Raw genomic sequence first — 17,539 nt, 5'->3', positions numbered from 1 at the left:
TTTAGATCTAGTTCCCTCCCCTATCTTTGGTTTTTTTTGTTTCCATTTTTGCATTGAACTGAATGGATTTTTGTTGGTTTCCCCTGTTTATGATTTCCTTTTTTGTTGTAGTCAATGATGCATCTCTGCTCTCTTTGGATTGATGATTTGACACTACAAGATTATGTCATGAGACAGGTGTTGGTGGAACATACTTACTCTTGTTTGTAATCTATGTTGTAAAGAATCGTGAATGCATAGAACTTTCTCTTTATTGAATGGAAGTTTTGTTTTTTCTTCTTAAAAAAGAGATACTTTTGTGCTATAAATTATTTACTCTTGTAGAATTTTTTATTCATGATTATTACCATAAAATATTTGAGGATTGTATTCAAAATGGTAGATTGATTCAAGATCTCTAATCCAGCTCTTTCTTTTGATTCCATCAATGTTTAATGACATTAGAAACAGTTTGGCAAAGTATGATGTAAATGATTCATTATGAAGTGTTCATGTATGCAAACAATTGTATCAATATTGACTTTTGTAAAAGTCTTCCAAAATAAATGAAGTTGAAACATGAGAATTTTAAATAGATTTAATACTTGGATCGGAAAAACTATTTTTAATAATTATCACAATCATTATCATTAAATAGGTCAGCACTTATAAGAAATATATCTTAATGTTATAAATATTCTAGAGAAAAAGAAAATGAATAGTCTTTTAAACATAAGAATTGACGACCATAAGATTTTTATTTTTGGAATGTTGAAAAAGAAAATATTGTATTTTCCCCTTTTAAAATGGAGTAGTCTACCTAGGCGGTAGAATGGCCTGTTTTCCGTCATCGGCCGGAAAATCGTCCGGCTCCGGCCACCGGGAATGTCTCCGCCCTGCGCCACCCTCCCTTATCTTCGCCACCCTCCTTCTCCGCTTCTCCACCACCCTCCCCTGGCAATCCTGACATTCCCTGCCCCCGGCCTGACAAAAAATCGGATTCAGATCGCAGGGAATGGGGCCTGACATCCCCTGACAGACTACTCCGATTGGGGACGAGCTATTGCAGCCGCGGTGTATTGTTCCGGGGAGCTCCTTATTCTGGTTCCAATTCGAATTGTCACCTGCGCGCTGCAATGCATAATCATAACCCTCTTGCAATTGTATGAAAGACCCTGACCAAGATTGCAATGCATAATCGTTGACCCGGAGAATCAGCGATATACCTTAACTGAATTGAACAACCAGACCTTAGCCGGTCAATTCTTCTGGTCATAAATTCTACAACAGCTAAAGTCTAGTTTCTGCATTTGCTGCACTATTTTGGCTTTGTTTCGACTGAGTTCAGACAGTCTCAGAATCCTCTAGTTCTTTGTGTTGAAATGGAAGGAAAAGAAGAAGATGTTAAGCTCGGGGTGAACAAGTATTCCGAGAGGCAGCCGCTGGGGACTGTGGCACAGACGAGGGAAAAGGATTACAAGGAGCCGGATCCCGCGCCACTGTTCGAACCCAGGAAGTTGGCGTCATGGTCCTTCTGGAGGGCGGGTATTGCAGAGTTCATGGCGACTTTCTTGTTTCTTTACATCACGATCCTCACAGTCATGGGTGTCAAGAGGGCCGACAATGTTTGCACTGGATCTGTTGGAATTCAGGGGATTGCATGGGCCTTTGGGGGAATGATCTTCTATCTCGTCTATTGCACAGCCGGTATTTCAGGTGGTCACATTAACCCAGCAGTGACCTTTGGGCTGTTCTTGGCCAGAAAGTTGTCTCTGCCCCGGGCTGTGTTCTACATGATATGTCAGTGCTTGGGAGCCATCTATGGTGCTGGTGTTGTGAAGGGCTTCATGGAAGGCGAGTACCAAGCGGACGGTGGAGGTGCTAACTCTGTGGCTCATGGCTACACCAAGGGAGATGGCTTGGGTGTTGAGATTGTGGGAACCTTCGTTCTGGTCTACACCGTTTTCTCTGCTACCAATGCCAAACGAAGCGCCCGGGATTCTCACGTTCCTCTGCTAGCACCACTTCCAATAGGGTTTGCAGTTTTTCTGGTTCACCTTGCCACAATTCCCATCACTGGAACTGGCATCAACCCTGCCCGAATCTTGGGAGCTGCCATCATCTATAACAAGTCTCATGTTTGGGATAACCATTGGATTTTCTGGGTCGGTCCATTCTTGGGCGCTGGCTTGGCAGCTATTTACCACCAGATGATCATTCGTGCCATTCCCTTCAAAACTCGCTCCTAGAAACAGCCCAGCCTAGCCCAGCATATTGGAGAGGGAGCTTAAACTTTAAGGTTGAGAGGTCTGTTAACGCATGTGTATTTTCGTCTGATAAATAACAGCACATACAGTTTTCCATTGAAGTTAGTAGGAGCCATATTGTACCAATCCTAAACCAAATAAGGTAACATCCTCTCAACAAACCTTGAGATAATGGTGTAGAATAGGCCCACTGTTAAGAAAAGACAAAGACTAAAAACCTATCAACAGATCAACCGACTCATTTAGCACATGTCTAGCACACAATATCAAGGAGACGCCATCTCTTGTCTATAGCTCACAATATCAAGGGGACAACATCTCTTATATATAAACTTAAAGTACCAATATCAGTGATCTCTTCAGCATCATTTATAATATCAAACTTGGTTCAAAAGCAACAGGTTCAGAAAATGATCAACTTTACAGAGAAATAAATCTACTAGCTTTAAGGAATGAAATCCTAACAATAAACTAAAAATAAAACAATCTCTGGCATGTTACAGGAAATCTGGAAATGATGAAATGGAATGCTTCAAATCTGGATTAGATCCACAGTTGATTGTTGACCCAATGCCTTGAAATCTGATATATACTCCACAGTTGCTGATTATTCTCCATAAAATCTGAGACATGAAGCTGTTCCCTGAAAATCTGTCAGATATCCTTTAAACAACGCAAATTTTGCCACCTATCTGTTGTCACACAACACCTTTTTCTTTTACCAGGAGGAGTATTCTCCCTTGAGGAAGAGTAACTCAAATTAAATCTCGAGCATTTTGCTTGTCTTCAACATCAGGTGGTTTTGAAACATGAACTACAAAATGAGTGCCCAAAGGAGCAAATTCAAAATACATAGAGGCGCCACTGGTTAGTGTGTCTAGCTTTCGACTGCTCCCCTCTGGCTCACATAGCTTTGCTTTTCACTTAATACATTCCAAAACACTGTTGGTTCCTCCGCAGATTTTATCAAATCCTTTGACAGTCTATTACCCACTACAACATTGTTTGTTCCTCTACAGACTTTATCAAATCCTTTGACATTTATCTCATGTCCCCTTAAGTTCTTTTGAGCAATAGTTAGATCCAAGATTTGTTCATACCGTGTTTGTAACAGCTCTGATTAATTGAAGACATGTTGTTGGGTTTATTCAAGTGGTTTAATTGCTAAAAATTCCCTTGTAGGATATTCTCTGTAACTGAAACTTTTAGATTTAATATTCATAAATCAGCAAGATTCGATTCACAACTCCCTTATTGATTTTCTCTTTCCTACCCTCTTTTCACACTCACAAGGACAAGGCCCCGGTCAATCACATAAATAGATACCCTTGACTGCTGATTTCGAAGATTCATTTGCAGATTTCAAGAATCTGTTCACTTCCATTCCTGCCCTTCCATACTTTATACACTGTCAATTGTTTGCTTAACCCATCCCCACAACCTAATCTGGCTTTGAATTCTCTTCTTAGTTGCTTGGTATGTCTCGTTAACCTTTAAAGGATTTATACTCACTGCAGACTACTTTTATTTACAAATCGTTTTTTGTTAAGTTGTCACCAGATTTCAGATCATTGAATGATTGCCCACAAGGATACTTCTGCAACCGTATATACATAGAGCTCGGTATCTTCGAAGTTTGCTTTGGTTATGCATGCTGGAATTGTGATTTTTCCTACAGACTCTATATCAGTTCATTGCCACGCATGGTATCACTGAAATATACTCCAATTCGATTTTCTGAGTGTATTAAACCCCAATGATGTTCAACCATAGCTGCATCCTTTTTACCTCTTATCAAGTAACGTGAATAGTTTCTTGAACTTGAGATAGATTTACAGACATCTTAAAACATCTACTAGATCAGTGTAACATTATGATTAAAGCATGGATCATAGTGCATCATATATACCTTTTATTTATCCCCAAGACTATGATATGATATGACTGAGAAAATAGAATAGAAACTATTTGCTTTTGATTATTAGAACTTACAGCCAAATTTTTCTTCCCTAAAATTGTTTTTTGTCATTTGTTTGTAGCATAAGTTATAAAGCCACTAATGCCCTAAACTCTGCATATACAATGCTTGTATACTCTGCATATACAGTGCTTGTATACATCAGTTCCTCATTTTCCGAAGAAGTTAGATAAAAATGTCATAGTGCACAATGAAGCAGTGTCAAGTTAGTGGTTCAAGTCATTAATTGACAAGAGGATGGATCATCTACAGCACAAATGACAGGAGGAAGGCATCAAAAGCATGGACAACACCATGATTTCTTATGTTAAGGAGACAAATGTGTTGGTTGGTATGGACATATTTTTTATTTTTGTACTTTATAAAACTACAAACTTGTATTTATGTAAGCATTGAAGGTTATAGAGTATGGACAGGATGCATAATGTATTGGTTGGTATGGATGTAAGGGTTTATTTGTTTACAAGGAGAAAAAAGAAACTGTAGCCTCTAGAAGTGATTCATTATGTCCATCTAAACAAAGATATGATATGCATATCCATGATGGAAAGATAATAAATTCACACAAGCATCCAATGTATCAAACATTAACACTTGAATATGCAATACCAAGCTTTCAAGTGGTATCAGACGTGGGCATGGGCAAGTTTGTAATCTTCTTCAAAAGTACCAAATCAGGCTTCAAAATTCCAAATAAGGGGTTTGATTTGTGTCTTGTTTGCTTCATGTTTTTAGAACTCATGGAAAAGTTGGTTGTGCAGTTGGTAACAGAGTTCATAATTGAAGCATTAGAATAAATAAGAATGCACATTTCAGGTTGACTTGGTTCAAAAGCAACAGGGTCAGAAAACTGCACGTAAAGATGCTATGAACCCAAGAGCTTCTTTCTTAAATATGAACACCGTAAATAAAATTAGATTTGTTTTGATCATATAACAGATCTAACATTTGAGAATATATTTGAAGAACAATTTAGATTGATGTCCAAAACACTAATTCATTCCCAAATTGTGGTGTGTATACAACATTATTACAACTTAGTCTGCAGTATTAGACCAATTACGTGAGAAAATACAGAAACATTGCAATAAAAAGAACCAACAATTCAATTTGTCGAACAATTACAGATTCATGTGAATTAACTCGACATTCCATGTCAAAGTTCAAAATTTCATGAAACTTCAGGAGAGTAGTGGCATATAATTGAACTTTTACTTTTGCATTGATGAGGGCTCAAACATTCCTCGGTGCTCATCAGGCACCCATATTTTTAATATTGCACTGATGAAGGCTCAAACTTTCCTCCAATTTTGCAAGCACCCATGTTCTCAATGTACCTAGAGCCTTCTGAAACAACCCAACATTCCATGTCAAAACACAAAGTTTCATGAACTTCAAGAGAACAGATTATGTCCATGAACAGATTATGAAAAAGGTATTTTTATAACAACATAACAATGGGAAAACATAAATATACTTATCATATGATAAAGGGCCACCTGACGACGCCCTTAATCTCGTTAACTGAGTTTCTTTGAATAAACAACTGTTAGTTTATTTTATCAGTTTACATGGAATGTTAAATTAAACAAAGCCATAGTAGCTTTAAACAAGTGCATTTTTCATTATTCATATACATTCTTGGAAAGCACCACTTTGAAATCAATCTTTGCTTGTGTTAGATATGGATAATGACCTAGATGAAGCAATTCCCTTAATGACCTAGATGAAGCGTATCTATGCCCTCTTAATTCTGACATCATGGAATCTAGCTATATCTGAGCTCAAATAAATTTATTAGTCGTACAAGAAGACTTCATTAATAAATCTAGGGACTTCAAGTTCTGATGTGTAGTGATTTCACATCTGCTTAATAGGGAACTATTTCAACAGCTCTTTGAAGTTTACAGAGATTTGGTGTCTTTATCAATCAATAATACTTGATAGCCCAATTGGGTTTGATACATGTATGCTTTATGATTATTATTGCCAGGTCTGAAGGCTTAAGTTATGAAATCATTCATTTTAATTATCATCCGAGTTGGAATCTAAACATGAGTGGAGAGGTTCACTGCCCTACTCAGATTTTGTGGCAATTCCTGTTACTTTATGCTCATCCTTCAATAGTACCTATTCTGCAGATGAGCTACTTTCACACATATATTATAGCTGTTATCAATCAAATTGTGCACCCTGTTTAAGTTAAGACAAGACAATCAGTTAATCACTTTGAAGTTTGGAGATATCAGAAAATGTGATTTCTATAAAACACTCACAACAATAAATAGGATACCCTTCATGGGGTTCATATTAAAAATTGCATCCTGAAAATTTCACTTAGCATCTCCAGTCAAGTTAATAAATCATGTCAACCACATAAAAACAGGTTGGCCGGTAATCCCTTGATAATCCATGAAGGTCTAAAGGTTCTAGGTCCATCATATTGTAATTACATTAAAGCATTTAGCCATTATCTATGAAAAGGCTAATGGGGTTGTGGTTCAGCGGTGAAGAATGTGGCATGCCAGACCACACACCAAGGTTCAACGGCAAAGACAACGACATGTCACAATGACTTTTTGGATGTGCTAACGTGAATCTTGATACTTTGAAGATTCAAGAACTATTGAGTCAAGAACTAATTGTTATTTTTGTGCAAAGCCATTAAGTACCATGTGGATCAACTAAAATAGGAGTAAATGACGAGTTAATGGTAAATAAGGGCATTGGTTGCATCTCATTTTTTAGAATCACTAGAGGTAAGTACGTAATTGACTAGATGAGGGCTAGTTGCTAGCAGCAATGCCATAGGTAGTGTTCATCCACGGCCTTCTAGTAGCCAGCAAGAAGAATGCCAGTTATCGACAACATTGGTTGCCTTAGCCTCATTAGCAGCTAGAAGCAAAGTACTAATAGCCATCAAGGTGTGGGGGGATCTGTAAGAATGCTATTGACATTAAATAGAATCTCTTTATGATTTGAGTTCAATTTTGAGCTCATAAGCCAAGGGCTCAAATGTAGCTCCATTCTTATCAAGCACTGACATTCTCACCTTGGCTTTGGAGGTCAGTACTAGCCATTTATGAATTTGTCATCGCAGTTCACTCGCTCAAGCTTTTGCTCATAGTAGTCCTAAATGACCTGGGGTCATTCTCTAAATCAATTGACTTGGCAAAGACCGTAATAGGAAACATTATTGGTGGATATGATTCCACTGAAGACATGTTGATTCATAATGAAAAGGAGTAGTGATGAATAAAACCCACGATAGCCTGACCTAATCCCTCTTATATCCCTTACTCCATACCGAAACCAGAGACCAATTACAAGCTCTCTGATGACTGCGTTAAGGCCAGGTGATAACCTCTCACATGTAACAATGGCAGCAAGGACTTCATCGGGGCTAAAACGTATCTCAGACCGAGGCCCTGCTCTGTGATATAGTACTTGTGTTTCCCTTGACATTGTCTGGATATCCACAACAATGTCCTCCATTACCATATCGTTCTCAGTCACAAAATACCCTTCAATGGGGCGAAAATACTGGTTATGCATAAGAGGATTTCCAAAAGTGGGTACATCCTGTAAATATTCTCTCAAGTGGGGAGTACCCTGCATCCTCTTATGCGCATGACATTTGATGACAACCCCTGCTGTTGATGGCTCCCTTACTTTTCTTTTGCATTGCAGATATCAGGAAAGAATGCAATGAAGACAGAAACAGAAGATTTTATAAAATTCAAAGATGATGATAACGATGAAAACTATTAAATCACTCACAGATGGTAAGGAATGAACACACTATATCATTCAGGCACGATAATAACAATAACAATGTATGTTATATAAATGAAAAGAAACCAGAGAAGATGGTATTCCTAACTGAAGTCACGCCTGCTGTTCGTTAAACTCGTTTCAGAAACCAGAATTAGCTGTTCCAGAAACTAGACTTTTTTTTCAACCACACTAGCTATAACTTCCATTAAAAAAGAAGATAAAGACGAAATTTACAGACAGGCCCACTGAGTGCAACAACCAAAGTGTCCATTATTTTACAGTGAGAGGAATAATACACTCCAGTGAAGCCCACGAGAGCAGAATCTGCTAGTGGCTTCCGCTGGCCTAAATCACACTTAAAACATAATATATGGATATCATCCATCCTGTAAAACCATTTATCAGACGACAATACACATGCGTTAACAGACCTCTCAGCCTTAAATTTTAAACCCCCTCTCCAATATGCTGGGCTAGGCTGGGCTGTTTCTAGGAGCGAGTTTTGAAGGGAATGGCACGAATGATCATCTGGTGGTAAATAGCTGCCAAGCCAGCACCCAAGAATGGACCGACCCAGAAAATCCAATGGTCATCCCAAACATGAGACTTGTTGTAGATGATGGCAGCTCCCAAGCTTCGGGCAGGGTTGATGCCAGTTCCAGTGATGGGAATTGTGGCAAGGTGAACCAGAAAAACTGCAAACCCTATTGGAAGTGGTGCTAGCAGAGGAACGTGAGAATCCCGGGCGCTTCGTTTGGCATTGGTAGCAGAGAAAACGGTGTAGACCAGAACGAAGGTTCCCACAATCTCAGCACCCAAGCCATCTCCCTTGGTGTAGCCATGAGCCACTGAGTTAGCACCTCCACCGTCCGCTTGGTACTCGCCTTCCATGAAGCCCTTCACAACACCAGCGCCACAGATGGCTCCCAAGCACTGACATATCATGTAGAACACAGCCCGGGGCAGAGACAGCTTTCTGGCCAAGAACAGCCCAAAGGTCACTGTTGGGTTAATGTGACCACCTGAAATACCGGCTGTGCAATAGAAGAGACAGAATATCATTCCCCCAAAGGCCCATGCAATCCCCTGAATTCCAACAAATCCAGTGCAAACATTGTCGACCCTCTTGACACCCATGACCGTGAGGATCGTGATGTAAAGAAACAAGAAAGTCGCCATGAACTCTGCAATACCCGCCCTCTAGAAGGACCATGACGCCAACTCCCCGGGTTCGAACAGTGGCGCGGGATCCGGCTCCTTGCAATCCTTTTCCCTCGTCTGTGCCGCAGTCCCCAGCGGCTGCCTCTCGGAATACTTATTCGCCCCGAGCTTAACGTCTTCTTCTTTTCCTTCCATTTCAACACAAAGAACCAGAGGATTCTGAGACTGTCTAAACTCAGTCGAAACAAAGCCAAAATAGTGCAGCAAATGCAGAAATTATACTTTAGCTGTTGTAGAATTTATGACCAGAAGAATTGACCGGCTAAGGTCTGGTTCTTCAATTCAGTTAAGGTATATCTCTGATTCGTCGGGTCAGCGATTATGCATTGCAATCTTGGTCAGGGTCTTTCATACAATTGCAACAGGGTTATGATTATGCATTGCAGCGCGCGGGTGACAATTCGAATTGGAACCGGAATAAGGAGCTCCCCGGAACAATACACCGCGGCTGCAATAGCTCGTCCCTGATCGGAGTAGTCTGTCAGGGGATGTCAGGCCCCATTCCCTGCGATCCGAATCCGATTTTTTGTCAGGCCGGGGGCAGGGAATGTCAGGATTGCCAGGGGAGGGTGGCGGAGAAGCGGAGAAGGAGGGTGGCGGAGATAGGGGAGGGTGGCGGAGGGCGGAGACATTCCCGGTGGCCAGAGCCGGACAATTTTCCGGCCGGTGACGGAAAACGGGCCATTCTATGGAGGATTTCCAAAAGTGGGTACATCCTGTAAATATTCTCTCAAGTGGGGAGTACCCTGAATCCTCTTCTGCGCATGACATTTGATGACAGCCCCTGCTGTTGATGGCTCCCTTACTTTTCTTTTGCATTGCAGATATCAAGAAAGAATGCAATGAAGACAGAAACAGAAGATTTTGTAAAATTCAAAGATGATGATAACGATGAAAACTATTAAATCACTCACAGATGGTAAGGAATGAACACACTATATCATTCAGGCACGATAATAACAATAACAATGTATGTTATATAAATGAAAAGAAACCAGAGAAGATGGTATTCCTAACTGAAGTCACGCATGCTGTTCGTTAAACTCGTTTCAGAAACCAGAATTAGCTGTTCCAGAAACTAGACTTTTTTTTCAACCACACTGGCTATAACTTCCATTAAAAAAGAAGATAAAGACGAAATTTACAGACAGACCCACTGAGTGCAACAACCAAAGTGTCCATTATTTTACAGTGAGAGGAATAATACACTCCACTGAAGCCCACGAGAGCAGAATCTGCCAGTGGCTTCCGCTGGCCTAAATCACACTTAAAACATAATATATGGATATCATCCATCCTGTAAAACCATTTATCAGACGACAATACACATGCGTTAACAGACCTCTCAGCCTTAAAGTTTAAGCCCCCTCTCCAATATGCTGGGCTAGGCTGGGCTGTTTCTAGGAGCGAGTTTTGAAGGGAATGGCACGAATGATCATCTGGTGGTAAATAGCTGCCAAGCCAGCGCCCAAGAATGGACCGACCCAGAAAATACAATGGTCATCCCAAACATGAGACTTGTTGTAGATGATGGCAACTCCCAAGCTTCGGGCAGGGTTGATGCCAGTTCCAGTGATGGGAATTGTGGCAAGGTGAACCAGAAAAACTGCAAACCCTATTGGAAATGGTGCTAGCAGAGGAACGTGAGAATCCCGGGCGCTTCGTTTGGCATCGGTAGCAGAGAAAACGGTTTAGACCAGAACGAAGGTTCCCACAATCTCAGCACCCAAGCCATCTCCCTTGGTGTAGCCATGAGCCACAGAGTTAGCACCTCCACCGTCCGCTTGGTACTCGCCTTCCATGAAGCCCTTCACAACACCAGCGCCACAGATGGCTCCCAAGCACTGACATATCATGTAGAACACAGCCCGGGGCAGAGACACCTTTCTGGCCAAGAACAGCCCAAAGGTCACTACTGGGTTAATGTGACCACCTGAAATACCGGCTGTGCAATAGACGAGATAGAAGATCATTCCTCCAAAGGCCCATGCAATCCCCTGAATTCCAACAGATCCAGTGCAAACATTGTCGACCCTCTTGACACCCATGACCGTGAGGATCGTGATGTAAAGAAACAAGAAAGTCGCCATGAACTCTACAATACCCGCCCTCCAGAAGGACCATGACGCCAACTCCCCGGGTTCGAACAGTGGCGCGGGATCCAGCTCCTTGTAATCCTTTTCCCTCGTCTGTGCCGCATTCCCCAGCGGCTGCCTCTCGGAATACTTGTTCGCCCCGAGCTTAACGTCTTCTTCTTTTCCTTCCATTTCAACACAAAGAACCAGAGGATTCTGAGACTGTCTGAACTCAGTCAAAACAAAGCCAAAATAGCGCAACAAATGCAGAAACTAGACTATAGCTATTGTAGAATTTATGACCAGAAGAATTGACCGGCTAAGGTCTGGTTGTTCAATTCAGTTAAGGTATATCGCTGATTCTCTGGGTCAGCAATTATGCATTGCAATCTTGGTCAGGGTCTTTCATACAATTGCAACAGGGTTATGATTATGCATTGCAGCGCGCGGGTGACAATTCGAATTGCAACCGGAATAAGGAGCTCCCCGGAACAATACACCGCGGCTGCAATAGCTCGTCCCTGATCGGAGTAGTCTGTCAAGGGATGTCAGGCCCCATTCCCTGCGATCCGAATCCGATTTTTTGTCAGGTCGGGGGCAGGGAATGTCAGGATTGCCAGGGGAGGGTGGCGGAGAAGCGGAGAAGGAGGGTGGCGGAGATAGGGGAGGGTGGCGGAGGGCGGAGACATTCCCGGTGGCCAGAGCCGGACAATTTTCCGACCGGTGACGGAAAACGGGCCATTCTACCGCCTAGGTAGACTACTCCTTTTAAAATTGAGAAAGACAATAAAGAAATAATAATGACAATGACATAGACAATAGACACATTTGTAAAGAAATAAATGTGGAATATCCTCTTTATAAAATTTAGTCCTAAATAATGTTCCCACGTAAAAAATAAAAATAAAAGTTTTGAAATGTATAATTTTAATAAGTTATTTTTAAGTATATAATAAACTATATTTTATATATCTATATTTATAGTAATAAAAAGCAAAATAATAAAAACAGAAAAACTTAAAATAATAACTAATCAAATAAAAACTCGTTTAATATTTATAAATTATTAAATAATGTTTTATATATATTTATAAAAAAAATATTATTAATATTTTTGTAATATTATTATTAATTTTTTTAAATAAAAAATAAATTATATGTATAAAAAAAACAAAATATTTTTTCTATGGTTATTAATATTTTTTTAAATAAAAATTAAATTAGTTTTATAAATAAAAAATAAAATAAATTAGTTTAGAAAAAATCATAATTCCCATTATGTAGCTAAGGGGAGTGAGTTTCATTAAATTATAAAGTGAAAACAAGAACCGCCGCAATCTCTGTCCACGTGAAGGCAGATGCATATCATATGCCTAGAGCTCCACGATAAAGGCGGAAGGACAATACCGCTGTAATACACCTTAAGCAATTGAATCCTTCTACACTCACGGTAGAATTCTACGAAAAGACCACGTATTCACGTATGTGAAAAGGGAAGGAACCCATTATTCGCGTTTTCCCATTATTGATGTGAAGGCCATACTTTGATGCGTAAAGAACCCTGCTTTGGCGTTGAAATATAAAATGTGTGGTTTAACAAGGGGAGGAGTTATTAGAAAAAAATTGGGAAGGATTTTTGTAAATCCAAGCTATAGTTGTTAAATTTCAAAAATGTGAGGTGTTTTAGACATTTTTGATGGTGCTGAATTTATTTTCACCATCAAAAACATGATTCAAACACTGCCTCTACAAGATTTTTTGAAAATTTTTTACCCAAATTCTAACCACTTTTAATTATCCAAACAATTCCTCAGTCCTCATTAGCAATTACCAATATTTTTGGACTTTTATATGTCAATCTATTTATACCAATCACATTTATTAATACGAATAAGAAAGTAATAAGGGAAACAACCAAACAATTTTAAAACACTACTTTTAAGGTCAAAGAAAACTAGAAAAATCAATTCATGAAAGAAACAAAAATACACAGGCATGTTGCACAATATTAAAATGGTGAAATGGTTTTTTTCAAGGCATTTTTTCTAGTTAATTTTAACTTAAATCTGGCAAATATTTTTAAAGATTTGAGTTTAAGTGGTTTAATATATAGCATTTGAGTGCCAGGTGTTTTTTTCAGGGTGTTGAATGCATTTAAAATGTATTTTAAGCAACAAAAAATCACATTCTTGCTCGAAATTGTGTGCCGAGATTCCAGTGAAAAAATTATTTCATCTATAAGTTAGATTAGGCCGTTTTTAAATACCATCTGTAATTTTCAATACCACGTATCCAATGGCACATGTTTATATGATATTTTCTTAAATTTAATAATTTGACATAAAATAATTAAAAGAGAATAACAAAAATGGATCCCTGTTGGGCTTTGAAACGTTGACGAAATATGATTATTATTGTGGTACTTTCAAACTCAACTCAAAAAAGATTAACAAATTTAGAAATAAATTTCAAACCTTGATTTGTGAACATATTTAATGGGAGATAAATCTCCATAATCAAATTAATAATTACTAATAATTAAATTCAGATTGTAAAAAACTATTTTAAATAACAATTTAAAAATATATATTTATATATTAAAAATAAATTTAAACATTTCACACATTTTTAAAATTATAAAATTTATTTCAATATTAAAAATAATTTTTATATTTAAAAATTTTAAAAATTAATTTATACGTGATAAATTAAATTTAAACAACTCAGAATTATAATTTAGAGAAAACACATTGCACCAAATTATTAAAAAAAAAAAAAAAAAAAAAAAAACTAAATAAAAAGAATTAAACGACACCCAACTAAGACCCCATTTAACCCTTCTCGAGCAATGTCTGAAAGATGATTTTGACTATCCGTTTTCCGTCAATCCAAACGCTAATTCCAACCATCCATTTTTTCCGTCTATCCTCTCAAGCTTGACATCGTCTCCATTAACACCACACAGGCTACTTGCATGATATGGACAGATCGTTGCGTTGACAATGAACTCTAAAGCATTTAATGCTATTCGTTGCGTTGACAGTGAACTATAAAGCATTTAATGCTATTCTTTCCGTTGACAGTGACCTATAAAGCATTTAATGCTAAAAGATGCTCCTTTTTCAAATTCCGATCAAATTTTAGATCACCGTGGTCCATCGTCTTTTTCTCTGTGGGGTTGGGTGGGTAAACAATGTTCATGCCACCCAATCCTCTCTCTATTAAAAATTGACAGATCGACGTGTCTCTCGCCTCTATCTGTCGAGTTAAAAATTGCCACATGTACAGCCTATGTTAGCTCATGGAAAATATGGTCGTCACACACAACAATCCTGACAGATGTTATGGGTTTAGTGCCTCCTTGAGATGTCGATGGCCCTCAATGGCCTCTCTGGAAGAGTTTCACCAAATTTTGTCAGCTAAATTCAAGCAAACAATGGCACTGGACAACGACAACTCACTGCCCGAGATGTTAATGGATAGAGACAGGAGTATCAGTGGGCATCATTGGGGTCAGAGTTCAAACACTAACGACATTTGTGAAATCGACATGTTGTCGTTGGACGATGTGCTGGACCTTTGCAAGATAGTGAAGCGCAGGCACGCCTAACCAGCCATCCCCAGGGTATTTAATGCCTGGGATATGTACGCTGGTTAACGCGATAACACAGTAGCGAGGACTCAGGAGTTTCGGCATTATTTTGGCTTTTGCGTGTTATCGGGCTAAGCTGCGTGCATATTCTCAGGCATTAAATACCCTAAGGATGGCTGGTTAAGCGTTGCCGTGAAGCGCATGGTTGCCAAGATAGTGAAGCGCATGGTTGCCAATGGGTGCAGGAGTGAGTGCGTTCAAATCTACGGAAGGTCAGGAAGTCTGGAATCACAGGTTGTTTCAACAAAATCGGTGTCAAACAATTTAGTACGAGCGAGGTGCAGCAAAAAAGTCAAGCGAATTATCGAAACCATTTATTACCAAGAATTGTGTGGGAACATGAGGACACATGTATCTACGAACTTCTTTCAGCTCGGGGAATCAGCGTCAGAAATAATAATGGCATTCATGAATGCAATATAGGTAGAGAATTCAAAAAACCTTCCCGATTCATCCATTTACGGTGGATATATACAGTCCCTGCTTAATACAACCGGATAACATAAGATTTTTTTGTGCCATAAAAATGAACCTAACTTTATACAGCCAACTGCCCATTCAAGATGGAACCAACCAACTTTTACAGTGGAATTTAGAATATGGGAACAAATTTGAACTTTTGAATTACTCTGCAGCTTTTTAAGCACAAAAGAATTTGCCCTTGGGATTTTCTTTTTACCGTTGACTAATTTTAACCACAAAATAATTTGGGTTGGGATTTTTTTTTCATGTGTTTGGATGGACATACAAATTTCAAACCATAAAATTATCTGCAACGACTTTTTTGGTTTTGTTGTTGTTTTGAAGTATATGATTGATTAAAATAGATACTTGGGATTTTCCTTTTCACCGTTGACTAATTTTAGCCACAAAATAATTTATGTTGGGATTTTTTTTCGTCTGTTTGCATTGAGATAACAATCTTAAATCATAAAAATATCTGCAGATAAATTTGTTGGTTTGTTTTTTTTTTCTTCAAACATTTGAGTGATTTAGATAGATCTAGATGTGAATGCCATATATTTTATTTGACAATAATAATATGAATTCGATAATATGTTATTTGCAAAACTGAATTGGGATTTTGATTGAAATAAATGTGTATAGTGATAATATACATTTAATGACAATAATAATATGAATTCGATAATATGTTATTTGCAAAACTGAATTGGGATTTTGATTAAAATAAATGTGTATAGTGATAATATACATTTTATTAATCATGATGTAATCATATACACACAATAATATATATGTATGTGTTAAACTTAAATTTGGATAGAGATGATAATAATTATTTATTTTAATTATAAAAAATAAATCAAATAATTATAAAATTATAATATATATTTATTAAATTAACATATTATATATAAAGTATAATAGCATTGGAGTATATGTGATTAATTGGCTTTGGAGTATGCTCTAAAATTGTTTTTGCTTGACTAAGAGTTCTTTTTTCTTGGATACAAGGAAACACGTTAACGAGTAAGACTTATTTGGAAGGAGTGAAAGTCTACCCCCTTATGGACCACGAGAGTGGGTTATTCCAGGGAGCTTGGTTTTCCTTGAATAATAGTGATGAGTCAGTCTACATTCGTGGATAACAACTAGAGATTGTTGTCCCCGCTGGTTTGACCACTGAGTTATGATATGTTTTCCCAAGTGTAAACAAAAAAAAGTATATCTCATCAATAATACACTTTTAAATAAATATAAATATAAATTTAAAATAAATAAAATATATAATAAAATTTAAAATGAATATTTTGAAATATACCTTTTTTTATTTTTGTGTTCAAAAGTACTCTATAGTCCAGGGTATTCTATAGTTAGTATGGGAAGAGATATGATAGTAACCATAAAATAAAGCATTAAATCAAAAAATAATAAGCATCAAACATAATGCTATCTCAACAAATTGTTCATCAAATCATTGGACCAAAAACCATTTAATATTTCATAACATATAATTAAGGAGTTGTCCTTTAGTGCGACTTTTTGGACTTTCCAGTGCCGGTGTAAAAATTTGAGGTGAAATCTTGATTTGTGTTATTTAAACTAGTTTTTGATTGTACCCCTAGGACACTTCAATTGTACAGGATTACCCATCAGGCTTGTGATTTCAATAAATTCCTGCCGTATTTTAGAGAAATTTAATCAGAAAAAACCCACCTTAAAAACTTCCAAAAAATCGCACTAAAAACAACTCCTATAATTAATAAACATATGAAAGCTTAATATATTTAAATAATAAACATATAATTAAAAATAACAATATTTTCATATGTGGAAATGTGAAACACATATAAAATATAAATAATACTATAAATTGAATCCATTTTATGATATAAATTAAAATAATGATTCATATTCATATCCTTTATATTTAAATTTAATATATATATATATATAATTAAAAATATTTTTATATAGAGATTTGAAATTTTTATTAATATAAATATATTTTTAAGAATTAATATAGATTACTTCCTCCACAACTTTCAAAAGATTCCAAAAAAAATTACATTTTATTTCTTCTTGTGTGTAACATTCTTTAAGACTAAGCTAGTGTTGGAATCACAAA

The 17,539-nt window shown here is 37.5% G+C and overlaps 4 pseudogenes across 1 annotated transcript; 1 reads left to right on the top strand and 3 right to left on the bottom strand.

Annotated features, from left to right (window-relative positions):
• The first annotated feature begins 1,298 nt into the window (after positions 1-1,298).
• Positions 1,299-8,614, top strand: LOC149216802 (putative aquaporin PIP1-4 pseudogene; annotated as a pseudogene). The gene is made up of 2 exons (XR_016251156.1): positions 1,299-2,278; positions 8,479-8,614. The product of XR_016251156.1 is annotated as a putative aquaporin PIP1-4 pseudogene (transcript).
• On the bottom strand, positions 7,384-7,842 carry LOC149216803 (ATP-dependent 6-phosphofructokinase 2 pseudogene; annotated as a pseudogene).
• On the bottom strand, positions 8,315-9,391 carry LOC149216801 (aquaporin PIP1-3 pseudogene; annotated as a pseudogene).
• A 992-nt stretch (positions 9,392-10,383) lies between these two features.
• Positions 10,384-11,541, bottom strand: LOC149216800 (putative aquaporin PIP1-4 pseudogene; annotated as a pseudogene).
• Positions 11,542-17,539: the final 5,998 nt, after the last annotated feature.

The sequence above is a fragment of the Pinus tabuliformis genome, chromosome 1_1 (assembly GCF_031772625.1).
Source record: "Pinus tabuliformis cultivar Carrire ecotype Pingquan chromosome 1_1, CPIR1, whole genome shotgun sequence".
NCBI lineage: Eukaryota > Viridiplantae > Streptophyta > Pinopsida > Pinales > Pinaceae > Pinus > Pinus tabuliformis.
The sequence above is the reverse complement of the archived record's forward strand: the minus strand, read 5'-3'. Positions and strand labels throughout refer to the sequence as shown.